Source organism: Phocoena phocoena, chromosome 11 (assembly GCF_963924675.1).
Source record: "Phocoena phocoena chromosome 11, mPhoPho1.1, whole genome shotgun sequence".
NCBI classification, from domain to species: Eukaryota; Metazoa; Chordata; class Mammalia; order Artiodactyla; family Phocoenidae; genus Phocoena; species Phocoena phocoena.
This window is the reverse complement of record NC_089229.1, coordinates 43,170,963-43,191,254: the sequence shown is the minus strand read 5'-3', so window position 1 is coordinate 43,191,254 and position 20,292 is coordinate 43,170,963.

Genomic DNA, 20,292 nt, shown 5'->3' with positions numbered 1-20,292 from the left:
CCAAGGCATGGAAACAACCTAAATGTCCATTGACAGATGAATGGATAAAGATGTGGTACATATATACAATGGAATATTACTCAGCCATTAAAAAGAACGAAATAATGCCATTTGCAGCAACATGGATGGACCTGGAGATTATCATACTAAGTGAAGTAAGTCACACAGAGAAAGACAAATATCATATGATATCACATATATGTGGAATCTAAAAAAAAATACAGAATGAACTTATTTATTAAACAGAAACAGACTCACAGACTTAGAGAATGAACTTATGGTTACCAGTGGGGAGGGGTAGCAGGGAGGGATAGACTGGGAGTTTGAAATTAACATGTACATACTACTATATTTAAAATAGATAACCAACAAGGAACTACTGTAAATAAATAAATATAAAGCTGAAGAATATTCCATTGTATGTATCTACCACAGTTTCTTTATCCATTCATCAGTCAGTGGACATTTAGCTTGTTTCTGTATCTTAACTATTGTGAATAATGCTGCAATAAATATGACAGTGCAGATATTTCTTTGAGATATTGATACCAATTCTTTTGGATAAATACCCAGGAGTGGGATTGCTGGATCATGTGGTAGTCTTATTTTTCATTTTTTTGAGGAACCTCTATACTGTATTCCACAGTGGCTGCACCATTTTACATTCCCACAAACAGTGTACCAGGTTTCCAATTTCTCTATGTCTTTACCAACATTTGTTGTCTTTTGTTTGGAGCCATTTAAAAATTTTTTTTTAATCTTTTGTTGAGGTATGGTTGATTTACAATGTTGTGTTGGTTTCTGGCATATTACAAAGTGATTCAGTTATATATATATATATAATTTTTCATATTCTTTTTATTATGGTTTATTACAGATATTGAATATAGCTCCATGTGCTATACAGTAGGACCTTGTTGTCTATTTTTATATAGTAGCTTGTATCTGCTTATCTCAAACTCCTAATTTATCCCTCCCCACCCCCTTTGCCCTTTGGTAACCATAAGTTTGTTTTCTATGTCTGTGAGTCTGTTTCTGTTTTGTGCAGCCACTATGGAAGACAGTATGGATTTTCCTTAAAAAACTAAAAATAGAGTGAGCATATGATCCAACAATTCCCAAGGTTCATAGTAGCATTATTTACGATAGCCAAGATGTGGAAGCAACCTAAGTATCCATCAACAGATGAATGGATAAAGAAGATGTGGTGCATATATATACAATGGAATACTACTCAGCCATAAAAAAGAACGAAATAATGCCATTTGCAGTGACATGGATGGACCTAGAGATTATCATACTAAGTGAAGTAAGTCAGACAGAGAAAGACAAATACAATATGATATCACTTATATGTGGAATCTAAAATATGATACAAATGAACTTATCTTTTGTAGGGTTTGTTTTTGATGACAGGTGTGAAGAGGTATCTCATTGTGGTTTTGATTTTCTTCTCTCTGAATGTTAGTGATGTTAAGCAACAACAAATTATAACTGCGAGAGAAACATATGAAATACCTCCTGTGACCATGAGATGTCACAAATATAATACTAAGATGTTAAATGCCTGTTAAATGCCTGTTAAGATGACTGTTAAATGCCAACTCCCTTTACTAGTACAAGGGAAGTGCTTTTTTTTATATTGCACACAATTATGTCCCTTGGCAACATGAAACAAAACTCAACCATTATAATGTCTCCTTAGCACTGAGAAAAAAAAAAAATGTGGCATGTCCCTGGAACTGATCCCTGAAAAGCAAGAGAAAGTCCAAATATTTGATTGAAAACAAAAAGGAAAAATAAAGTTGTATTGTAACAAAGAGAGATTGAATTGCAGGCAGCTCTCCAATTTGTAGCTAAAACCATTTGGAATATATGCTCTTAAAATTCAGCCAATTGCTCCTTTAAATTGCAAAATGCTTTGAAGACAATGGTAGAATGAAGTAAGTAAGATTTAGGTAAGTAAAATGTCTGTTATGTTCTTGGAGAAACTAGACTGATATAAATGAAGCAGTTAGAAAATCTAGGATAGTTTGTGATTTGGTGCTAAACTATTTAGTACAAACTAAACTCCTAGGTCCCTAGGAGTTCAAGAAAAGGAAGAATTAATGTAGCATAACATGACTTTTGAAGACTCCAGAGGCTTGAACTCTGAGTCTTAAAGATGACTAGAATTTGGAGAAGAATAAAAAGAGTCAGAAATGTTTTTATACATCTTCTGGATGGAAAAGAGTCTGTGGGAGAAAAAAGAAAGAAGGTAACTAATTTTTTCATATGTATAATATCTTGGTTTGCTTATCAATAAAAAAGAAGAATTTTATAAAACTGTTGTGAAAATTTAAGGTGACGATATGTGCGAAGTATTAATACTATGCCTGAGACATTTAAGTCTAAGAACTTAAGACAACTGGCTTAATAGGATTTCTTCAATTAAGAACCAGCTTAATATGAGCAGCCAGTGTTAACTAGTTGCCACATATAAAAAACTAAATATGTTTTCTGTTAGGTAGCTGAGTTTTCTGTTACTAAAAGTGACAGAAGCTATTTGATTATTTATTAGATCAGTGTGTGAAGCAATGTCAGTGTTGGGTGGAAGTGGGATTGATTGATTTCTACCAGTTCTTCCTTTAATCTTGCATTCTTCGAGTTAGTATAGCTCTATTATGGATCAGCCTGATGTTTCCTGAGAATAAGAACCATCCTTAAGCTCTGGAATAGAGTGGACAAAACAGTGTTTCTTATGACAAACTTCTTCAGAAACTTACAGCATTTACTTTGCTGAACTGTTGTGTGTCTTTACTTTGCTGAACTGTTGTGTGTGTGTGTGTGTGTGTGTGTGTGTGTGTGTTAGTGGGGGAGATGATTACTAAGAGATAATTATTGTTTGGGGTTGAATCTACATTTTTAGAGGGAAATGGTTCAGTTCTACATTAAGCACTGACTAAAATTTTCCCTCTACATTTTATCCAGATTTATTTTCATAACATTGAAAATGTTTTTCTAGACTCCTTTCAGAAACAACTAGTCTAAGAAAAAAAATCATGATGTGATTAAAAATGTCTAAATATGAATAAAAACTCTTCTTGATTAAGTACAATAATTAAATGACCTACTCACAAATTGAATTAATGAATACATTTCACACAGATCCTTATTGAAAAACCTGGGGTTTCAAATATTTGTATTTATTTTATTGAACATAGCCTATAGGTTTCTAGTTTTATATGACACCCATATAAGATAGCTATATCCAGTTTCCAAATAGGACATGACTTTAATTATAATTCCAGAATTCCATGTCAGTAAGGGATTCATTAATAATATGTCTAATATGGATTACCATATTCAATAGAATATTAGAATATTAATGCAAATATTAAAAAACTGCAGTTAGGAGCTATGAAGACTTAATTCACTGTTCTCTTTTTTACTTACAAAAGAGAGGAATTTTCTAATAAAAATTTATTATGGTGTCAAGGTATTAACGACAATAATACACCATGGAAAAAATCTAAAGCAATACTTTTTTTAAGTTAATATGAAGTATAGATGAAAAGAATGCTCTAGGTTAGAGGTATATGAACTTTTTTCTTTACAGGGGCCAGATGGTAAATATTTTAGGCTCTGTGGGCCATATGTCTCTGTTGCAACTACTGAATTCAGTCATAGATAACTGAAGAAAATACATAGATGCATAGGTGTAGCAATGTTATAATAAAACCTTATTTACAAAAGCAAGTGGTGAACCAGATGGATTTGGCCCACAGGCCTTAGTTTACCTTAGTTCACTTAAGGTGAGCAGTTAAACATATTTCTTTTACAAAATAATGGATCCTTAGAGCCATAGTTTGAGTAGTATATTCTGCCAAATCCCTGAGGGTTTAGTTGGGAGGAAAGGTGTTTTCTTCAGATACTTGCACACCAAGGCCTCAAGGGTTTCTCTGCCATAAGCTAAGACTCCCTTTTTAGAAGTAAATGCTTGACTAAGTCTGCAGAAACCTCTTTAGAAACTAGACTCTCACAATTAGAAAACATGGAGGAAGAAAAACACAGCTGCATAGGATGCTGTGGACCGGTAATCAGTGGAATTGCTGGTTATTTTCTGTGAGGACAATAGATCTTAATTTAGTTCTGCTATCTTCTCCTATCTTTATGCTACATACTCATCTTTATCCTAGAATAGCGTATACTGAGTATAACATTGCTGCTTTATCAAAATTCCATGATAGGTATATTTTTTGAGGTTCATTTGGCTGTTAGAATTTAAATGTTTCGTGATGTCAAAAAAAAAATTCTTTAAAACTCCCTTATCCTAGATTCTGTGTTATAAGAATCTATAATATCTCTTTCAATGTCTCCTAACACAGAACTACAGGCTCCCAGGAACTTAGGAAAAGCTTTCACAGTATAAAGAGGTAGAATTTTTATTTGAACTATAAATAAGATCCTGTTGAATAGAATATATTTAACAGGATAAAGGATAATCTTTCTCTCACCTCTGGACAAGAGAAAACATCTTGATGTATATCCTTCTATCATTTGAAATGACTCTTATTCCATATTAGAAATATTTCAACCAATTTCCTGCTGTTGACATAAAGGTCATTTCCAATTACTTACTAAACCAAGTAATGTTATGATGAGTATTTGTACACAAATCTTGAATGCCAAGGATAATTCCTAGAAGTAGAATACATCAGACTGATATTTTGAGGCCTTTCTATGCAACTTTGGATGAGTACAGGATATTTTTGTTTTAATTTTGCCATTTTAACATACAATAATGGTAATTGAATGGTTTTTATATCCATATTGAATTGAGTTTAAATTTTATATGTTTACTTTCCATTTGCATTCCTTTGTCTGAAGATTTACTCTTCCAACCAATATTTGTCATCTTCCACTTGTGCCAAATACATCAGAGGGTCCTGGAAAATACAAGATTGCTATTCCTCTAGGAGTCTAACTTGTGGTGTATATGTCTGTCAACTGATCAACAAATATTTACTGAGGGTCTTCAAAGCACTGAGTATATAGCAATGTATAAGACAGAAAAGATCTTTGTTCTGAGGCGGTAAGAGAATGATATAAAACACAGTGAGTTAATATATATTTCAGATATTAATTCTACAGAGTAATATGGTAGAGGACAAGCAGATACAGTGAGGTGTGGAAGGGGAAACCTGCTTTATTTAGAGGAGTCTGATGAGGCAGCATTTAAGTTGAGATGAATGATTAAAGGAGTCATGTTAAAATCTAACTGGAGTATCATCCAGCTTGGTGAAAAAAAATTACAAAAGGTTCTGAGATAGGAGTGAATTTTCTATCCTGGAGGGTTAGAAACACAACCAATGAATCTAGGGTATGAAGAACAAGGTAGTGAACAGAGGGGAACGAAATCACAAAGTTAGGCAGTGAACAGATCATGCTGGATCTTGTAGGTCAACATAAGAAGCTGGATTTTTATTTTAAATATAATAGGAACCTATTGGACAATTTTGAGTAGGGAAGTGATAAGAAAGGGGCTGATAAATTGTTAGAAGATGGAGTAAAATGATTAGAAACCCTGATGAACTAGCAGATCTGGTGGACAAAATAAATTCATAAAGTTAAAGATACAAGATTGATCTCAATGCTTTTGGAGGTCATATATTTACAGAGTGTCCATGGTGTGGTTACTTGAAGTGAAGTCGAGGTAGAATTCATTGTATTTGAGGAGGTCAAAGAACTTTGATGGGACATACAAAGTGACACTGAAGTGAGAGAGGATATCAGGCCTCGGAAGGGAGAAAGGATGAGAAGCAGGTGTACGTGATGTGATAACAATCGAAGATAATCAAAGATGTTAACCAATAGAATGTGCCATAGGTAATTAGCATAAGGGTTCATTACATGATGGTGAAGATGGATGAGTGGTCAACTGGAAATATAAAATGTGAGCTGGGAGAATACCACCTTACCTGGCATTTCTATAGTACATGGCTGTTAGTGGAGCATGGATCTTCAACGTGATATGGCTGAAGGGGTCATGTATTCTGGAAACCAGCATATTTTATTTATAGCAAGAAGCAGCGGTCTGTTCTGCAATGAAACTGAAAAATGAAGGGAACACAGTTCCCTAGGAACGTAAGTGTCTGAGGCACTTTAACAGGGCTTGGGATGAATGAGAAGTGGAGAAGGAGATTCAATAAGTGTAAAAGAATGAGTTTGTAAGAATGGGTTATAATTGACTTTGATCAGGTTCCAAACAGAAGTTATTATAAAACCTTCACATAAAGCATAAAAATAAAATTATCTCAGGACTCTCATCTCGTGGTGAAGACAGCCACAGGTCTTAATACCAAAAGGATTCAGGCTTTTATTCATGTATTATTTATTATTAAAAACCATTGAGGGCTTCCCTGGTGGCGCAGTGGTTGAGTCCACCTGCTGATGCAGGGGACACGGGTTCGTGCCCCGGTCCAGGAAGATTCCACATGCCATGGAGCGGCTGGGCCCGTGAGCCATGGCCACTGAGCCTGCGCGTCCGGAGCCTGTGCTCCGCAGCGGGAGAGGCCACAACAGTGAGAGGTCCGCGTACCAGAAAAAAAAAAAAAAAAAACATTGAAGCATTTGCCAGGCACCGCTGGGTGCTAGAATTATAAAACTAATAAGAATTGATCCTTTTCCTCAAGAGGCTTACTGTCTAGTAGAAAGAGGCAGAATGCATTTTCTAAAAGTGTACGTAAAGTAACTAAGTATGCGTAAATTCATAAAATATTAATCATCTTTTTTTGCTCTAAGATCAAAAGTTCTTATTTTTAGTATTTCAAGAACTTCATACTACAATAATATTTGCTAAGTAGTGCAGAATTCTAGGCTGAATTTCACACTGGGTATGGCATATAGAGGGCAATGAAGTATGTATTTATGAAAGGTCTTAAGCAAGGGACTTTTGTATAGAGAATCTTCCAAGACAAATCTCAAATATACCTGGATCAGGAGCCAGGTCTTTCTGCCCAGTCCTGCCCTTTACAATGCAAATGTCCTGTTATATTATTTAAGGATGGTTTGGTCCCTATTCAGAGAAAACTGAGTAAGGTTGTTTGCTTAAAATGTACGCTGGACGTGTCAGAAGTAGTCAGATTTTGTCATGCACCTATTTTATGACAGATCCAGGCCATAGACATGAAGCTTGGCAAGTGCCTTATAAATTAGAGCTGTGCTGAAGCCTACAGCAATGCTAACTGTAGGCTAACTCAAGCCCACCTTCCAAATATTCTTGCAAAAATAAAAATGATACAGTTACCTAACACAGGAAAGGAAAAAGCAGTTCCTCAAAAAAACTGTCAAAGCATCCAATAATAGTCTTAGATTTTTAATTAATCTGCTTTATTTCTCTTTTTAACAAACCTAGAACTGTCACTATTAATAGAAAACCATGTAATATTATGTAATGCTTTTTTTTAAAGTTTAACCAGCCCTAATTCTAAAGTCCTGGCACAGTTTTTATTTGACAAAATTTCACCCCAAAGAAATGCGATGCTAATGTCACTCTTTGCTTCATTTTGAATATTGATTTGGTAATCTTTATATTCTAAATGGAAATGTTCTGCATTATCTGTATTCTACCTTCTAAGAGGGCAGAAAGGAAAATGCCATCATTACTTAGAAGTAATGTATCTCTTCATTCACTAATTTAGAATAATTGTTCAGTATTATTAAGAGACACTTTATTATAATGGCAATAAAGGTTCCAGTATAAATCTAATATTCAAACTAGAAAGAAGTCTGTAATAAATCAATGAAAGATTTTTTCACCTCAGACAGTGTGACACATAAGCCCATGTGTTTCAACAGTAGATTAAACTTTCACTATTATATAAAATTTATATAAACTCTTATAGCACCATTTAGTTATTTATAATTTGTTTGTGAATAGTATAAAAAAATACAATAAATCCAAAAAGTCCCAAAGAATTTTGATTATCTATTTCTTAAATTTTCTTCACTTTTGGGTAATTATCATGGACTTATTATACATTCTTATTGACTTTCACAACTTTCATATTCTTTCTAGGAAATACTTGCCAGTACATGATTCCCCTCAGACTACTAAGAAGATGAATTTCTCTTTTCCTGGCCTAGCGCTGCAGAATAGCTTCTATGGGCAAACCTGAAGCTTTTGTAATTATTCAATTCCAAAATTCCTTAGTAAAAAAGCATGTTCAGTCAATATAAACAATTTTTAAAATATGGTGCTTAAGGTAGAATCATTTAGTGTGTAATTGTATGGACAAATATGAAATAATGGCAATAATTCTAATTGTCCAGCCCTGTGAACCCAGTATACGGGTACAAAAGTTTTCTCATAATAGTGTTGAGGAGAGCATATTACATCTAGATTCTGAAACATTTTCTTCCAAAACAATAGTATGAACAGAGGTCTGATTTATTTCAAAATGAAGAACCTTCCCAAGAGAAATACTTCCATAAAGCTTTATCTTTTTGGTGAAGATAGATAAATAAAGACATAGAAAATGATATGAAGAAATTTTTTTACATAAGAAAAATAAAACTAGGATCTTGCAATTCTCAGCATGATGGGAAAACTGTGCCCTTATAGCTGTGCTGAAGCCTACAGCAATGCCTTTGAACTTGAGCCCACATTCCAAATATTCTTGCAAAAATAAAAATGAAGTTATCCACACAGGAATGAAAAAACAATTCCTCCAAGAAACTGTGTCAATTATCCAATAATAGGAGCTAGGAACTGGACAAGATATATGAAACAACTTTTTTCAGACACTGGACAAAATGCAACTCAGAACTCTAATCCTTGAGCTAAGAGAAACAAATGAGATGATCGCTATGGTCACCCTGTCTTTCTGCCTACAACCACATTGCAGACCACGTGAAGGCAAAGGGAATCCAAGCAGAGCATAGTTGTATCACTGAATTTAGGAGACAGAGAATCTAGTTTGGGAAGGCTGAGAAGAGCTTCAGAAATTTGAATGGACGTTGCCTTGAGTCTTTGGATGAACACTAAGCTGTGCATGACCAGGTTTATTAAGCTCCATAAGGCTCATCAAAGAATACCATGGAGCTGTAAACTTAGCCATTCCCAAGGCTCTCACAGGACAGAGAGATACTCAAATTCCAAACCGAGTAGAGGAACTTTAGTGAGTAACCAAGCATTCATTAGAGACCCAAGAAGGTCATACTTTAGTAAAAGGGCTAAGATGGTGTTAGGGGTTACAGCTATTCTAAATGCATCCTAACAAATGTTAAAATCTTCAAAAAAGCAAGTTGACCCAAGATTGACTTAAATTATTGTAAAACAAAACAAAATGTCCAAAATCTTTAAAGAAGAACAACCAAATCCAGACATCAGACAATTTAATATTTACAATACTCAGCATACAATAGAACCTATTAGACAAGGCAAAAAGCAGGAAAACGTGAGCAATAACCAGGAGAATGACCAATCCTTAGACACAGACGTGACAACAATGGTAGAATAAACAGATAGTTTTAAAAAAAAAACTATCATAGTTATGTTTAAGAACTTAAAAATATGAATATAATGAGAAGCAAAATATATTTATAAAACCAAATGGAACTTTTAGAGATGGAAGAATACCTGAAAAAAAATTTACTGAATGGGTTTAATATCAGATTAGACACTATAGAAAAAAATAAAAGACTCTCCAAAGGTAAACATAAAGAAAAAAAAGGTTGAAAAAGTAAAAAAAGCCTAAGTGGCATGTAGAACAATATCAAGCAGTCTAAAATTCTGTGGTTGGAATCACAGAAGGAGAGGAAGGAGATTCGATGGTGAAAATATTTGAAGAAATAATAAGTTTACATTCAGAGGATTAGATTTCTATCAACTTCTTTTCAGAAATAATGCAAACCAGAAGAAAATGGAATAGATTTATAATGCTGAATGAAAACAACATTAAATTAAAATTTAATATCCAGCAAAAATACTTTTAAGAAATAAAGGTGATAGAGACATTTTCAGAAAAAACGGAAGATGAGAGAATTAATCGCCAACAGCCTTGCACTACAAGGTGTGCTAAAAGGAAGTCTTCTGGCTGAAGGAAAATAATCCCAGATAGAAGATCAGATCTACACCAAAAAAATTTAAAATTCCAAAAATGGTAAATTAAAAATAAGACTTTTGTTTCTTGTTTTATAATTTATTTAAAAGATAATAAAACATCTGCTATTTTACACATTCACCACAAAAGTTTATCATTAAGTGGAAACTGGAAAGAGAGTGTTTAGTTTAAAATATGCAAGTTTCAATATCAGAAACAACCAAGCAAAATCTGACTTCATGGACTTGGTCAGGCTATTTTAAGTGGAGGAAAAGTAAAAAGAAAAATTACGACAGGAATTAATTGGCAAATTTTGAAAACCAAAACTCAATTCTTTTCACAACATGGCCTCAAACTAATTTTCTAGAGTTATTCCTCACCATTTCCCAACATGTTACAGAGAGTTCATGCCTTCTGTATTGTTTTTATTGGTTATACTTTCTCAGCACTTCTTGATATTCTCACTACCTAGAATGAAAATTTCACTAGCTCAACAACCTTTAAATGTCTCCTCTTAGCCCAAACCTATCTATTATTTGAGGTCTGTTTCAAAAGTGACTTCCTCCATGGAGCCTTTCTTAATTCCCCTTGACAAAAATAATAGCCTCTTTTTTGAACCTCATGATACCTTGTAAGAAACTCTTATACACATGGTCTGTGTTTATATTACTTTTGTGCTCAGCTCATCTTCATTGGTCAGGCACAAGCAGAGAACGTACCTTTCTTACTGTGGTATCATCTATCTCATGCAAGATGAAAAGGGAATTAACATTTACTGAGTACCTACAATGTATCTTCAGGGAACTAATCATTTGAGAAATACTTATCTCTACCACAACCCAAAGAAATGGGAATTAATATTCCTGTTTTACACATGATGAAATAAAACCTGTGTACCTTGTCCAATATCACATAAATACGAAGGCAAAGCCAGAAGGATAATCTGTGATTCTATGACTATGAAGCATAGTTTTATTTCACTAAATATTCTATATAATTAACTGGCAAAAATAAATACAAACAACAGTTTCAGTTCAGGTAAGTTGTTAATGTACTAAGTATTCCAAAGATAAAAAGAAGGAAGGAAGGAAGGAAGGAAGGAAGGAAGGGGGTGGAGGAAAGGAAAGAAGGGAGAATGGAGAGAGGAAAAAGAAAGTAAGAAAAGAAAGGAGGAGGGAGAGAGGGAGGAAAATGGCAGAAGTGGAGGAAGATGCTAACACATATTTCAAGCAGAAATGCCGAGCATTTTCGTTTAGAACATTTCATATAGAATACCCAAGGGAGTACAAAAGGCTAAATCAAAGTAACTTTCAGCTCAATACAAGACAGCCATCTTCTAGGGAAAAAAAAAAAAAAAAGCCAAGCTACTACTAAAACTGACAATTGTAGAGATAAAATTTCTATTGATTTAGATTTCTTAGAGTTAGAGGAAGTACCATGAATAAACAATGCCCTGAATTGCTGTTGGCAACTCCAAAAGCCATCTTATGAATGCCTGAACGAGAAAATATATTTCTTTCAAGTAGATCAACTTTCTTCAACAGATGTTGCATATGTATATAATTAGATCTACATCCTTGGAATTAGCATGATGATGATGAGAGGACTTTGATTTCGTTAATAAAATAAACACATTAGTTAAAGCCTTAGTTACTACAAAAATGTCAGGAACACTTTTGTGCTAAGAAGCCTCAAAGAATATTATTTCTTGCTCAATGACAGTAAATTTTTAGATAAATAAAGCCATGGTCTCCACCTGTTCTTTTAAACATATGGTTTGGAGCAAGTATCACATAAGTTGTTAAAATATTCACAAGTATTATTTGTGTATATAATCTATGTCTATTTATGTGTGTATACATATATTTACAAAAACATACATATATATACAAATGTAGAATAAATCTACTTACAAATACCTCTGAATCTTGCTACAGAACAAGATAAAAATGCTGGAGATTACCTACATTGATAGATACATATCACTGCCAATAAAAATAGTTGCATGATTTACTAACATATTTCAAAAAGTAAAATGCGCAGGTGTTATTAACCTCCATTTTGGTCACATTAAGTCACAGACGTGCATTGTGATGACCACCACCAATGCTCTGTAGAAATGTGTTAAGTGCTTAGGCATATGAAGTTAATATCTAAAAGATGTATACATCTCATAAAAATACATATGTAAATCTCTCCCTGAAGGACATTAACAGAGTTTCTCCAATATGAAATTTTAGGATATTGAACCATTTAAAAAATGTATTTACTAAGGCTCTCTCTTCAACATACATTCCAAAGTGGTTCATAATAACAATAATTAAAATTTAAAACAATGATGATCTTCAATAATAGGAAGCAATTATTGAGGTAATAATCTGTGGAAGATAACTCCAAGCAGCTAATAGCAAAGGCAAAATTATAGGGACTGAATAATAGTAGTAATCAAATGAACAATTTCTCTACTAAAAAATGCTTATTTCACGGCAGCCTGGTTAATTAATATTGTTGGCTGCAAATCAATTTAAAAAACAAACAAGTATATTAGCTAAAATAATTAAGCAGAACACCTTTCAAAATAACTGAGAAAACTATTCCTGAGCATCACACAAAAGACTAAGTTGACAAATATTTGTGGAAACATATCTCAATCAGGTAAGTAGGTAAGAGATTTAGATGCAGTGGTGAATTATGAATCATAATGCTAATTGATATAGTTTGCATCACGTCACAAATATTACCTAATGTTTAACCTCCATGAGATCAGTGACTTTGTTTACCACTACATTCACAGATCTAGCACTTGTGCATCGTACTTCATTTCATTGAACAACATGTAGCCCAGAAGGAACTGAAAGCTTAACGTATGGGTTAAATGTTCCTTTTGATGTTTCACTGTAGCACTGCACAGTAAAGTTTTATAGGTTCTATGAAAACAGTAATTCAGACTCTGGTCTAACTATCTCTATAACCTTAATTTTTGTTCTCATTTATGGCATAGTCATCTTGGGAATTCTTATTACAAAATATAATTGCTGAAGCAACAGAGCAATTCAGAAGCAAAGCTGTTCAACCCATCAAAAAGGTTTGTGTTGCAGAGGGCAGATGGAAGGCAGGAACCTCTTTACGTTCATTCGTGTGGTCTTAAGAACTGACACATTCTGTCTGGTATCATAAATTCCTTGCCACTAGAGCCGACGGAGGTCTTATGTTAAACCAGGTTAGTTTTACCTGTTCAAAAATGTCCCTAGCCCCAGCTCTAATACGTATGCTCAAGATTTTATGAAAAATGAGTTGTCAAAGCTACCAGCTCCTTGAATATGATAAATAGGCAAGAGATGAATACTGGGACTTCCCTGGTGATGCAGTGGTTAAGAATCCACCTGCCAATGTAGGGGACACGGATTCGAGCCCTGGTCCAGGAAGATCCCACAGGCTGCAGAGCAACTAAGCCCATGCACCACAAGTACTGAGTCTACGTTCTAGAGCCTGCGAGCCATAGCTACTGAAGCCTGCGTGCCACACCTACTGAAGACCACGTGCCTAGAGCCCGTGCTCTGCAACAAGAGAAGCCACCGCAATGAGAAGCCCGTGCACCACAACGAAGAGGAGCCTCCGCTGGCCACAACTGGAGAAAGCACGAGGGCAGCAACGAAGACCCAACGCAGCCAAAAATAAATAAATAAATAAATAAAAATAAAACTTAAAAGAAGATGAATACTGTCAATGATTATGGGATTAAATTTTTTTAAAGAATATTAAAAAGGTCTTAGAAGAATTCTGTCCTAAAAAGAAAAAAAAAGGAATAACAGACTCAAGATAAGTGAGTAAAGACATTCATCACTGAAGTTAAGGGGCAGATCAAGAAAAGTGATGACCGCAGGAGCAGAGGCTGAAGTAAAATAAAAATACAAAGGTAAATTTTTGATTCAATATCTTGTAACTAGCTAGCTCTAGCTCATATGTGTAAAAACAACATGGGAGAGACCAGGATAAATGTGGTGATCTATGGAGCTTGGCTCTGGAACTTCAAAATTCTTCAGTATTTTTTAATGCTTCAATTAGATGTGAAGGGCAACAAGTGGTACAGTAAGTGTCAGGGTTGAATGAAGAAATTATGTTATATGTATTATCCAGGATACATATAAAACTTCCTGCGATTTCTCTTTTTAAAAATCAATATTCCAGGTCATGTGAAATAAAATTACTGGGATAGACTCCCAGTTGGCATTCTGGTTTTCTATTCCTGGATTGGAAATGTCAGGGCTGAGCTATGTGTTGAGTCTTGTCTGCTTCTCTCTATGAATAAGAGAATAGTATAAAGAAAACAGCTTTCTTGAAGTTAATGGAAAGGAAAGGTGATTAAAGAAAGCAACTCAGGGGCTTCCCTGGTGGCACAGTGGTTGGGAGTCCGCCTGCCGATGCAGGGGACACAGGTTCGTGACCCGGTCCGGGAGGATCCTACATGCCGCAGAGCGGCTGGGGCCGTGAGCCATGGCCGCTGAGCCTGCGCTCCGCGGAGAGAGAGGCCACAACAGTGAGAGGCCCGCGTACTACAGAAAAAAAAAAAAAAGAAAGAAAGAAAGCAACCCAGGAAGGAACAGCCCAGGTTCCTGAGATCTAGCCAGGGAACACTGAACAACCAAGGTGTCACCATCTCCAGTTACATGAAACAGAGCCTGTTGCCAAAGATTCCAAGGATGATTCAGATCCTTTGGGAGAATTCAGTCTTTGAATAAAGAAAATATTGCTCTATCTTTTGAGTTATTTGATACATATAATCTCAGCTTTGAGACATAGAACAGTCACATAATCCTGGATTTTCTGAGTCAGTGCCAAATTAAAATTTTCTGTTGTTGATGTGCGTGCCCTAGGTTTGGACTCAGGAAATAATGTCCCCTTGAACCTGACACCACTGGCATTAAAAAAGCCCTACCTTAACTCAGTCAGGGCAGGGAAAGGAAGAAGGGGTTTTCTTAGAGTTCTAAGTCCCACACCAATTTTTAGCTTCTTAAAAGAAAGGACGCAGACTTTGAAATATCACAGAGATCAGGATAGTGAAGAGGTTGGCAGAGAATATGGATTACTTTTAGATAAAGAATATTTGCATACCTTTATCTTATTTATTATCATTGGAGCAGTTAGAAAAGACCCTAAAATAAGCGTAGAAATTGAGAGCAGACATAATATAAATGCACCTGCTTTTATCTCTTCCATTCACTTGTTATACTGTGTGCATGTATGTGTGTGTGTGTGTTTTCTCAGCATTTCCCCCACTATATTGTGAGCGTTCTTCAGGTAGGGGTATATTTTTAAATATCTTTATGTTCTAGAGCCTGACTTAGAATAGGTACTTAATAAATGCATATTTGTTGCATCAATGCATGCATACTTGAATGAATGAATGCTATTCACAAGACAGAAAGATTAAATAAAACAAAAGTTACATTCGTTTTAGCTAACATGCTTAACTACCGTGGTGAAGAAGATAAAATCTTGGCTTTTAAATTGGAATGTAATTTGTTTCTCTAGCTCGGATGTAGGAAGCAGTAGGGGTCTAGGCTTGGAATCGTTGCCTAGTTTATCACTGCTTATCACTAATAAGGAAAGGTCTCAGAGTCAGACCCGAAGAAAGGATCCTAAACCACTGTAGCACAGAATTTATTTTCTAGCTCAGGTACAGTTAATTCTTGATTATTTAATTCAGCTTCATGATCTGGTTTATGACTAGCTGTGGACTACAGGGCTTGCCTACGAGGAACGTAGAGCAAGCAATATTCTCTATTTGCCTTACTCAGTCAAGCCTTTGCACCCCTCTCTGCTACACTCAGTGCCGAAAACGTAAAGCTGAGTCAGCTCTTTAAAGGAAGAGGTGAAAAGAAAGGCATATGGAAAACATGGAGCCAAAAAACCTGCTTGTCTGGAAGCAGGTCAGGTATGGGGAAAAGCCACATGAAACGACGATGGCCACTCTGGATGCTTCTGGGAGCTAATTTCACCCAATGGAACTGTGTCACTCACTTAGCTTAAAACCTGGAGAAGCTTGCATTGCTTACACCAACTCAAGGCCTTCAGACTGGGTGTATCTGACAGACATGTTTTCTTAGGTCTATTCACTATTAGCCTTCATAGTATTTTAAAACTATGGTTTATCAACAGTTACGATTTGGTTTTGGGATACTTCACAAAATGTGTAAGTCTACATTTCTTGAAAAATTGGAAGTTGTGGCAACACTGGGTGATTACAGTTTGTGCTTTGTAGTAGCCACTTTAGATAATAAAATATTCTCCAGTCTACCACAATCCTCATCACTCCTAAATAATCAAATGACTGTCAGGTCAGGACTCCTTTCTGGTATACGAAGGTAAGACTGAGGCAGTGATATGCTGGAGCTGGCTAGTTCTGGCTCAAGAGAAAGAGTATGCACGTCTCTGCCAAATTTCAAGTTCAACGGCACCTTGCTGGTAGCTTGAACGGTCAGGTTCTTTAGCCAACCTTGGAGACCAGTTGTTAAACATTTATCAGTGCACCTCTGGACTGAGGTGAAATGAAGAGCAGCTGCAATTCACAAAGCCTCTTCAGTTAACATGTTACCTGCTTTATAGAAAAAAAATCACAATCCACAATAAAAATATACTGAATCTATCAAGATTGACCTCTATACTTATTTTTTAAGCATAATATCAAATGCTCCATTCCAGCCCTACTGAACTGTTTGCTATATCTAAGATGGAACACCATTTTTTCTTTGTTTTTTTGTAAATATTGTTCCCTTTTTCTGGAATAACCTTTCCATCTTCTCCATCTGACCAGTGCCTACCTGTCCTCTAAGATTCAATTCAGGTAACATCTTCTGCGGAGTTATCTCTTTAACTGGCTTCCATCTCTGTGCACTTGAACATGGAGCACATTTTTATAATAGTTGTTCAATGTTTGGCCATTGCCTCTTTGATTGTCTCTTTCCCCTCCTGGACTTTGTGCCACTTGAGAATAGAGTTTTGCTTTTTAATTTTTTTTTAATATGCTTATAGAAAGAGACCTGTTTTCCAGTAAACATTCAATAAAAGTTTCTTAATTTTAAGAATATGAATTTCTTTGTATTTTGAGACATTTAATGCCTGCTTGTTCTAGCTATTAGTACTTGCTGTCTGTTGATCAAAATGTGACTCTCAAGCCTTAAACACTGGAGATAAGTTATGGTGAGGGGTTAGAATGGCAGATAAGAGAAATAGCGTGGGTCACCAAGACCACAAGGCTCTCAGTAACTGACTGAATCAGAACGCTAGCCCAAGGTTACTAAGAACAAATCCAATCTTTCCACTGGTTCCCAGCTTCCCTTTAATCCTATTACTTAATCTTATTACTCCAGTGTTTTCTCCCCACTGCTAAAAATTCCAGCACTGGTATTATCGTCTTCCTAAAGGCACTGAGATTCAATAAATAATGTAGATACCTAATTTTATAATTTAACACCTTAAATTTCTACTTATGAGTCCATTTCTACCTTTCCTGGAGTTCCTCACAGACATCCCCTATCATCATCTTATCATTGAGATTTATTGATATCATTTCATTTACCAACTGCCCTTTTCAATTTCTGTCAGAGGCAGATGTTCAATCTGGCATCTTCCCCAGCTACAATCAATGTACATAATGCCACAGCTCCTTGATTGGCTTCAAAACATTTTCCTGTCTACAGACAGGAAGACAGTTTAAGGTTTCTGATGGCACATTTCAAGTGATGCTGCTTAATCTGTCTCCAGTTCTCAATATCTTGGTTGTTTTATACTGATCTTTAAAAACAGACTCTCTGATGTTACAAGCTGAAAAGTGGTCCCAAAGAAAAGGAGATTAAAACCATGATGGTGCAGTATAGATACGGGACATCCTATTGCACTATGAGTATTAAAATGAATATGTAGGAGAAAAATGGAGATGTTTTGGCCCTGAGAAGTTAGATAACACCTGCTAGGTGATAAAGTTGTTTACTGTGTTTGTTCTTACTTTCCTATTCAGTTTTTTAAAAAAACTCCTCTTAATGTAAAAGGGTAATGATTTTCTTGGCAGTACTTATATATACTTATATATATAAGTACTTATATATACTTATATATTCATGATCCATAAGAAAAATTATCAATTAAAGAATGCTTTTAGAATACTTGTTATATGGATTCTCTTACGCTGAATTAAAACAAATTGTTCCAAACACACTTAACAAAATAAATGCCATTTATCCAAGACCTTTATAAATTTCTCAAATAGTGTTTTCATTTTTTTAATTTTTACATATTTTATTTATTTTTTTAACATCTTTATTGGAATATAATTGCTTTACAATGGTGTGTTAGTTTCTGCTGTATAACAAAGTGAATCAGCTATACATATACATATATCCCCATATCTCCTCCCTCTTGCATCTCCCTCCGCGTGAAAAATTTTTTAAAAAAAAAAACAAGAAAAAAAAAAGAAAAATAGGAATAAAAAAATCAAATAGTGTTTTTAAATGATTTTACTTATAATAAAATGTGCAATCTATCTTCATTGAAATATTTCCATTAATATTTTCATATGAATGTTGTTGTCATTTTTATCATTTCTTTGCTGGCCATTGATCAAGTACATACAGCAAAGCCAATGTTTTTGCCATTCTCCATTGAGTTTGGCTCTGCTCTGACTCTTCCTCCCTCCCCAACTTCTAAGACAATTAAACCAAGACTACCTTAAAACTTCAGCTGTAGTTGATGAATTGAAAATGGGGTGACTTTTAAGAGAACTTTTTCACAAAAATCATAATAGAAAACACACAAGTGATTTTTTTAAAAATTCCTCTAGCTTCTAGAGCTGTGTTCACTTTGCTCACTTGTTATAAATTGTTATTTTTTTAGGTAGATTAAAGCAACCTGGTGTTTGGAAAGTCTAATAGACTGGCTTTTCAGTTTCTACTGTTCTATTTAAAGGTATTTTAAAGAATTTTTAGCAGTATTTGTACCACAGGGGATCCAGGATATATTAGGAAGGTGGAATGAGGTAAGTGTTTCTCAAAGTGACAGTTATAAGTGAGTAAGACATAGGGAGATGAGTCACTTGGTCATCATATTGATGTGAATTCTTTGAGGACATAGATCGTAAATTTGAAGGAGAAGGGCGATGCAGTTCTGCAAATGGATCGTGCATAAGTCTCTAAAATGCTCCTTTAAATAAATGGGACACAAAGGAGGTTGCTTTACCTAAAATGATCTCACCTCCAATCTTAGCAGATTTCAGCATTCTTGAGACTTCCAGACTACCCTCTTAGATCAGTGTGTCTCTAAGGTGGTAGGCAATGGGGTATCGACTGGATGAGAATCAGAGGCCTTAAGCAAGTCACTCTAAGCAAGCAGGTTACTCTGAGTATTAACTGTGCCATCTGTAAAATAGACCTTGTTGAAGAAAAATGTTCACAGATCTCAAAAATTCTGTGACATACAACAGTGCAATGCAGCCTCAAACCAAAAGCCATTCTATTTTCTTCATAGACTGCTGTCTCAGAAGCTACTGGAAAATATTCCAGTAAAACATCTAGTAATTCCTGAAAATTCTGGTGCTGTATATACATTATGTTTTTATATGATAAGGCACTAAGCATGTAGGTTAGGTCTCAGTAAAATTCGTAATTGGTTTATTGCCAGAAGAAACTGGCAAACACATATAAATACACAAAATTTTGAATTTCATCTTTGCTACTTAACATTTTCATTTTAGCTAAATAACCTTAGCCATCTCACAAAACTCCTCTGAGTTTCATTTTCTTCCTTCTATAAAGTGGAAAGAACAATCCCAATTCTGATTATATCATGGGTTATTAAAAGTAAATTAAACAAGGTAAAAAAACTAGCTATTATATTACCTAGGGATGACTTGTGTATATGAGTAGAAACCAAGAGTCTCTCATAAGCAGTGAATTGCTTTACTGGCATGCTCAGAAGAGGGGCTGATTTTTAAGTGAGATTCATTCATTCATTTACTCATTCAAGCCACACTGATATATTTCAAATATTATACCAAGGTGGAGGATACTGAGATACATAAAGCACCTCCTGTACCTTCAAGACAGGCATAGTGCAGAAAGGGTTGTAGGCTCAGCTCCTTGTGGGCCACAGATATATTTTGTTGGTTAGCACAGTTTATTTAAAGTTTGATTTAGAAGACGTTTTAATATACTCT